The sequence below is a fragment of the Apium graveolens genome, chromosome 6 (assembly GCF_009905375.1).
Source record: "Apium graveolens cultivar Ventura chromosome 6, ASM990537v1, whole genome shotgun sequence".
In the NCBI taxonomy this organism is placed as follows: domain Eukaryota; kingdom Viridiplantae; phylum Streptophyta; class Magnoliopsida; order Apiales; family Apiaceae; genus Apium; species Apium graveolens.
Window position 1 is genome coordinate 90,484,969 of NC_133652.1, and position 7,693 is coordinate 90,492,661.

At 39.6% G+C, this 7,693-nt stretch overlaps 1 non-coding gene across 1 annotated transcript; it reads left to right on the forward strand.

Annotated features, from left to right (window-relative positions):
- The first annotated feature begins 774 nt into the window (after window positions 1-774).
- LOC141669787 (small nucleolar RNA R71) lies at window positions 775-881 on the forward strand. Its single transcript, XR_012554046.1, has one exon. It is a non-coding gene; the product is annotated as a small nucleolar RNA R71 (small nucleolar RNA).
- Window positions 882-7,693: the final 6,812 nt, after the last annotated feature.

Consider the following 7,693-nt stretch of genomic DNA (forward strand, 5'->3'; position numbering starts at 1 on the left):
TTTCCAGACCTTAAGGTAATAGCCTTGACTTGCTCTTTAGCTTCCTTCCTTCCTGGTACTTCCGTGTCACTGGGAAGAGTGCCAGGTTGATGATTGAGCACTGCATTGGCTAATTGACCGATTTGATTTTCCAAGGTCTTGATAGAAACCGCCTGACTCTTGCACAACAGCTTAAGTTCCTCAAAATCAGCACTAGTAGGTGCAGCTGTACTTCCCTGTTGAGAATATGATTGCCTTGTAGCATACTGCTGTGGTTGCTGGAATCCAGGTGGGTTAAACTGTTTACTTACTCCTTGCTGATATGTTGGCTGAATAGCATTCTGATTATTCCCCCAGCTGAAATTTGGATGATTTCTGTTGTTAGGATGATAGGTTGCTGGCACAGGCTGCTGTTGTCGCTGATAATTATTCACATACTGAATAGATTCGTTGACAAGAGAACACTGATCCGTAGCATGAGAACCTGCACAAAGCTCACAAACCATAGCTATTTGATTAACTCCATACGTAGCCAAAGAATCAACCTTCATTGATAGCGCTTGGAGCTGGGCTGCAATAGCGGTGGCTGCATCAACTTCCAGAATACCTGCTACCTTGCCTGACGTCATCCTCTGAGTTGGGTTTTGATGCTCATTTGCAGCCATCGTCTCGATAAGATTATACGCCTCAGTATAGCTTTTAGCCCATAAGGCTCCTCCAGCTGCTGCATCGAGCATGGGCCGAGATTGGGCCCCCAAACCATTATAAAAACCAGTGATTACCATCCAATCCGGCATTCCATGATGTGGACATTTTCTCAACATTTCCTTGTAGCGTTCCCAAGCCTCGCAAATAGATTCTGTAGGTTGCTGCGCAAACTGAGTAAGAGCACTCCTCATAGCAGCAGTCTTTGCCATTGGATAAAACTTCACCAGAAACTTTTGCGCAAGATCTTGCCACGTAGTGATGGACCCAGCTGGTTCAGAATGTAACCAGTCTTTAACCTTATCCCTCAGTGAGAATGGGAAAAGCCTCAACTTGATAGCCTCATCAGTCACGCCATTATACTTAAAAGTGCTGCAGATCTTGACAAAATTCCTTATGTGCATGTTGGGGTCTTCAGTTGCCGCTCCTCCAAAAGAAACAGAATTCTGCACCATCTGAATAGTGTCCGGCTTGATTTCAAAGGTGTTAGCTTGAATAGCCGGATGAAGGATGCTTGACTGAATATCATCAATTTTAGGCCGAGAAAAATCCATAAGAGCTGGATCAGCTTGAACAATACGATCTCCCATGTTTACTGGTTCTTTCTGCTCAGTTCCTGAATCCGAATCCTCAAAATCTAACTTCTCCGGAGTATCAAGAACTTCGTCTTTCTCCTCAGCTGTATCTAAGGTCCTCTTGCGAGCACGAGAACGAGTTTGCATAAACGCTTGCTAAAGTACCTGAAACACAACCGAAAAGAGTAATTAACTACTACGTCCTAATCACTGAGTCCTAATGACCAATGATGGTAAGTACATAAACTAAACAAATACGCCGAGTCCCCGGCAGCGGCGCCAAAAACTTGTTAGGGCGAAATCATGCACTAATATTCACGCAAGTATACGCGTTCGCAAGTAATATAGAATACTTTCTAGTTCATTCCCTCAGAGACTCAGACTAAGTTATTGTCTAATTAAACTCACTCACCAATGTATGATTACTTCTCAATGTTAAGATAACACTTAAAATTGTTGATTAAATATTAACTATAATTAACTACTTAATTAACCACTTAACTAACACTTCAATTTATCAATAATAAAACACTCATGAGATCACAACTTCATTATTAATTCCTTCTATAGCCATTGTTATTACCTTTAGCATGTGACAGTGATGATATTAATCGAATAACACGAAACTGATAAAAGCCAACTTTCATTGTACTAATACCATTCTACCAAACATCCATAATTAAGATAGAAGTTGAATAGTCATCAATTATGTTGAGTTCCTATATGTCTACAGAAATTGACAACACAACGATTTAAGCACAAGTTATTCCTTTTGATTACATAGGGCAAATAAAACTGTTAGAGTTACCCACTAATCATGCACAACGTACATGAACCTATGCTAGCATGGCAAGTTCTAAATCTCAAGATCCACCGTCGCTTCACAAGAGATTAACACCCTATCTTATATGTTCGCGACGCACATAAGACGAACACGCACAACCAATACTAGATATCATGCAATCATCACACACTAAAGTATTAAACAATTAACTAAAGAATTTCATAATAAATCCATTGCAACCCCATGATCACGATTAGCCCATAATAGAACTTATCGCCATCATGGGTTAATATGAAATCATGATAAACAACACAAGAAAATAATAACTAAACTAATTATATTAAAACAGAGTACGTCACAAGAGTAAATAAGTCAAAGCAAGAAAACTAGCATCCAACGTTACAACGAAACAAGAATCACAAGAATATATGCTTCCTCTTCATTGCGGTGTGCTAAATCGGTCTTCTTCCTTATCTCTTTCGCTTCTTGCGCAAAACACAATCTAAAACATAATCTCCTTCCTATTCTCTATGAAAACGTCTCAAATCTACTTATATAATAGTCCCATAAAACTCAAATTACATAGAAGTTGGAAGCCAAATAGAAGTAGAAGTCTAAAATAATTCAGCTTTTTCCCCGACCCTGCGCGGCCGCTCAGTATTTCTGCGCGGGCGCGCAAGGCTGCTGCGCGGCCGCTCAGCATTGCTGCGCGGGCGCGCAGGACCCTACTGGAAAAAATCCAGGTTTGCTCCGTTTCTTCGCCGTAATCTGCCCGTTCTTTTCCTCTCGCAATGGTGAACACATGCCAAGGCTTATTCTTGATGATTCCTCCTCCGAAATGCAACTAATACCCTGAAATGCATAAACACTAGAAAAACGCATCAAATACACAAAATACTTGATTTCAAGACACCAATTTAAGCCATTTTAAGACGTTCTAAGTGGTATAAAATGCCACTTATCAATAGCAATATTGGAGATCAAGAATTATGCTGCTTTGGTTCAAAAAGCAATGATAGTGGAAGGTGAGCGAGAAGCTGTAAGAAGAGAAAACGAAGGAAGAAAAAGGAAGTTTGAAAGCTCTGAGCAAGAGCAAGGAAGCTCAAAGTTTAGAGGAAGGTTTGGAAAGAATGGTGGAGGTCAGAACCAAAAGTTCCAGAAGTTTAAACCCGACAACGGAGCTCAGAAGAACCGCTTCCAGAAAACTGGACAACTGGGGAAGGATAGCAGACCCCAGATTCAAGAATGCAGGAATTGTGGAAAGAGACACCCGGGAAGGTGTAACAAGCTAGATATAACGTGTTTTAAGTGCAACCAGAAGGGGCATTACTCTTCAGAATGCCCAAGTGGAGCGAGGAAGCCTGATTTGGCTTGTTTCAAGTGTGGTAAAGTGGGCCATATGGTCAGGAATTACAAGGAGCCTGTTCAGAAGGCTAATGTTCTCAGGATTGCTGGACCGCCGTCTCTCCCAGCACCATCAGCTCAACCTAGAGCTAGGACCTTTAACATGACGATGAAAGATGCGGTGCAAGATGTGGACGTGGTAGCATGTATGCTTGTTATAAACTCAGTAGAAGTAAAAGTTTTGATGGATTCTGGAGCAACTAGATCTTTTATCTCTGAAAGTATGCTTGATAAGTTAAATTGTGTTGCGTACCCTCTAGAACCTAATTTGATTATAGAGGTAGCAAATCAAGAAAAAGTTATTGCTAGCAAGATTTGTCCTGAATGTGATGTGACTATAGAAGGTCGGCACTTTTCTGCTTACTTAATTCCTTTTAAGTTAGGAGAATTTGAGGTCATACTAGGAATGGATTGGTTGTCAAACCATGAAGCGCAAATAGAATGTAAAAGTAAAAAGATGAAGTTAAAAACCAAGAATGGTGAAGAAGTGATATTTAAAGGAAAGAGGCAAGAGAATAAATTTCTAACGGCTATTAAGGCAAGAAGATTAATACGTCAAGGATGCGAAGTTTATTTGGCTCATGTCGTGGATGTGGAGAAGTAATCTGTGAAGATCGAGGATATTCCGGTAGTAAGAGATTTTCTGGACGTGTTTCCCGATGAATTGCCTGGACTACCTCCAGACAGAGAGATCGAGTTTACGATTGATTTGGCTCCTGGTACGGAACCAGTGTCAAAAGCTCCCTATCGCTTGGCACCGGTCGAGATGAAGGAATTGGCAGCTCAGTTGCAAGAATTGTTGGACAAAGGAGTGATTCGGCCGAGTGTATCCCCGTGGGGCGCACCGGTGTTATTTGTAAAGAAAAAGGATGGAAGTATGATGTTGTGCATAGATTTCCGTGAACTGAATAAGTTGATGATAAAAAATAAGTACCCTCTACCGCGGATCGATGACTTGTTTGACCAGTTAAAAGGAGCTTCGTGTTTCTCCAAGATTGATTTAAGATCTGGGTATCATCAGTTAAATATCAAAGTGGAAGATATACCCAAGACAGCGTTCCGAACGAGATATGGATATTATGAGTTTTTGGTAATGGCATTTGGCTTGACGAATGCGCCAGCTGCATTTATGGATCTTATGAACAGAGTGTTCAAGCAATATTTGGATAAGTTCGTTATTGTATTTATCGACGATATACTGATTTACTCCAAGACGGAAGAAGATCATAAGGAGCATTTGAGGATTTCCTTGGAAATTCTGCGAAAAGAGAAGTTGTATGCTAAGTTTTCAAAGTGTGAATTTTGGCTAAAGGAAGTGCAATTTCTTGGTCATGTAGTTAATAAAGAAGGAATCAAAGTAGACCCAGCCAAGATAGAAGCTGTAATGAATTAGGAAAGACCCAAGACTCCTACAGAAGTCAGAAGTTTTCTGGGATTAGCCGGATATTACAGGAGATTTGTGCAAGATTTCTCTAAGATTGCCGTTCCGTTGAAAAAGTTGACGAGAAAGAACGAGATGTTCATTTGGAAAGAAAAATGCGAGGAAAGTTTTCAAGAGTTAAAGAAGAGGTTGGTAACCGCCCCAGTGTTGGTATTACCAGATGACAAAGGGGAATTTGTGATATTCAGTGATGCTTCATATAAAGGACTTGGATGCGTGTTAATGCAACACGGGAAGGTAATAGCATACGCGTCAAGGCAACTCAAGCCGCACGAGCAAAAGTATCCAAAGCATGATTTGGAATTGGCAGCAATTGTGTTTGCCCTTAAGATTTGGAGGCATTATTTGTACGGGGAAAAGTGCGAGATTTACACGGATCATAAAAGTTTAAAGTATATCTTTACTCAGAAAGAATTGAATATGCGACAAAGAAGGTGGTTGGAATTGATCAAAGATTATGATTGTGCGATAAACTATCATCCTGGAAAGGCAAATGTGGTAGCTGATGCTTTAAGTCGAAAAGAAAGGTTGAATATGTTAACGTAATCAGAAGAATTAATCAAGGACTTTGAAAAGATGGAAATAGAGGTGCAGACTCCAGAATGTGGAGGTGAAGCTATATATGCAATATTGTTTCAACTCGAGATTTTGGAAAAGATTCGATACTGTCAAGAGCATGTGATGAATCGCGAAAAGGATAAATTGACGGGAGAAGAAATTAAAGCTCAAAAGGATGGAAAAGGGATATACCGTGTTAACTCACGTATTTGGATACCTAATGTCGTGGAACTAAAGCACGAGATTTTGCAAGAAGCGCATAACTCGAGATTTTCAATTCACCCTGGAAGTACGAAGATGTACCAGTATTTAAAAGAAAGTTATTGGTGGCCAAACATGAAAAAGGAAATTGCAGAATGGATAAGTAAATGTTACACGTGCCAAAGAGTCAAAGCGGAACATCAAAGGCCAAGCGGATTGCTTCAGCCACTGGATATACCCGAATGGAAATGGGAGCATATAGCGATGGATTTCGTGGTAGGATTACCTAAAACCAAGTCAAATCATGATGCGATTTGGGTGGTAATCGATCGGTTGACAAAGTCAGCACATTTCTTGCCGATAAATGAAAGGTTTTCATTGGAAAAGTTGGTCAAATTATATTTGGATGAGATTGTGATGCGTTATAGAGTTCCTGTGTCTATCATGTCCGATAGAGACCCAAGATTTATCTCAAGATTTTGGTGACAATTCCATTATCATTTGGGAACTAAGTTGAAAATGAGTACAGCATATCATCCGCAGACAGACGGACAAAGTGAAAGGACAATTCAGACAGTTGAAGATATGTTGCGAACATGTGCAATAGATTTCAAGGGAAATTGGGACGATCATTTGCCCTTAATTGAGTTTTCCTACAACAACAGTTATCACGCGAGTATTGGCATGCCGCCTTATGAAGCGTTGTACGGAAGAAAGTGTAGGTCCCCTACCTATTGGGACGAAGTTGGTGAGCGCAAATTAATTGGCCCAGAGCTAGTTCAATAAACGAAAGAAAAGGTAGAAATGATTCGAAAGAGGTTAATTGCAGCTCAAGATCGATAAGCAAAGTACGCAAATCAAGAACGGAAAGACATGCAATTCGAATTTGGAGACAAAGTCTTGTTAAAGATATCTCCTTGGAAAGGTTTGACCCAATTCAGAAAGAAAGGAAAGTTGAGTCCTGGGTACATTGGACCATTTGAAGTATTGCGTCGAGTTGGGAAAGTGGCATATGAGTTGGCGCTACCTCCGCAAATGCAACATCTGCACAATGTATTTCATGTATCTCTTCTAAAGAAGTATACTGCTGATGCGAGCCATGTGATTGAGTTGGAACCAGTGGAAATCCAATCAGATTTGTCTTATGTGGAACAGTCAGTTCGAATTTTGGACCGAAAAGAGAGGACGCTTAGAAATAAAGTTGTACCTCTAGTTAGAGTGTTATGGAGAAATCCATTAGTCGAAGAATCAACTTGGGAATTAGAAAGCGAAATGAAAGAAAAGTATCCCCATCTATTTGCTTAGATTAGATTCTGGGGACAGAATCCTTTTAAGGAGGGTAGATTGTGACGACTGAGAATTTTGCGACGTAATTAAGTCAATAAAGTATGTGTTATGTGATGTGATTATAATTATGTGACTAAGTGCTAATTAATTGTCTTTTCCGTATATTAGAATATAGGATCGTAAATAAAAAAAACGTTCCAATTTAAAGAGTCAGCTTAAAAGTTAAGTTGTAGTGTCGGGCCGTCAGGTAGAACGGAACCCGTCCTAATAAGGAGTTAAAGAATATAAAATGTGAATTATGTGTGATTGAATGAAATGAATGTTTAAATAAAGTATTTCGTCATAAATGACGTGTCGATTGATAATGATAATGAGAAGCGTAATCGAAATGCTGAGCGTCGGGCCGTCAGGCTGAACGTGACCCGGTACGCGTAAAAAGGATAAAAGATTAAAGAGGGATAAATTCTATGATCAGACCTGAGTCGTTATGTGATTGTATATGTGTAATTGCTTGACTGTGTGCACGACTATGTGCTCTGTGACATTTTTATGAAATTAAGAGAATTATGTAAGGATTTATTTAATCTTCGTGCATTTTATTAAAATCATCCGAGTAAGATAAAAACATGAGATTTGTTCTGTTATCTTCATAGTGGTCCTAGAGACTTTTTAAAAATGATGAGTGGATTTATTTGGTGGTCCTTGCATTTTAAATTGATTTTATGTGGAAAATGTTATTATTAAAGCGAGCTTGCGAAA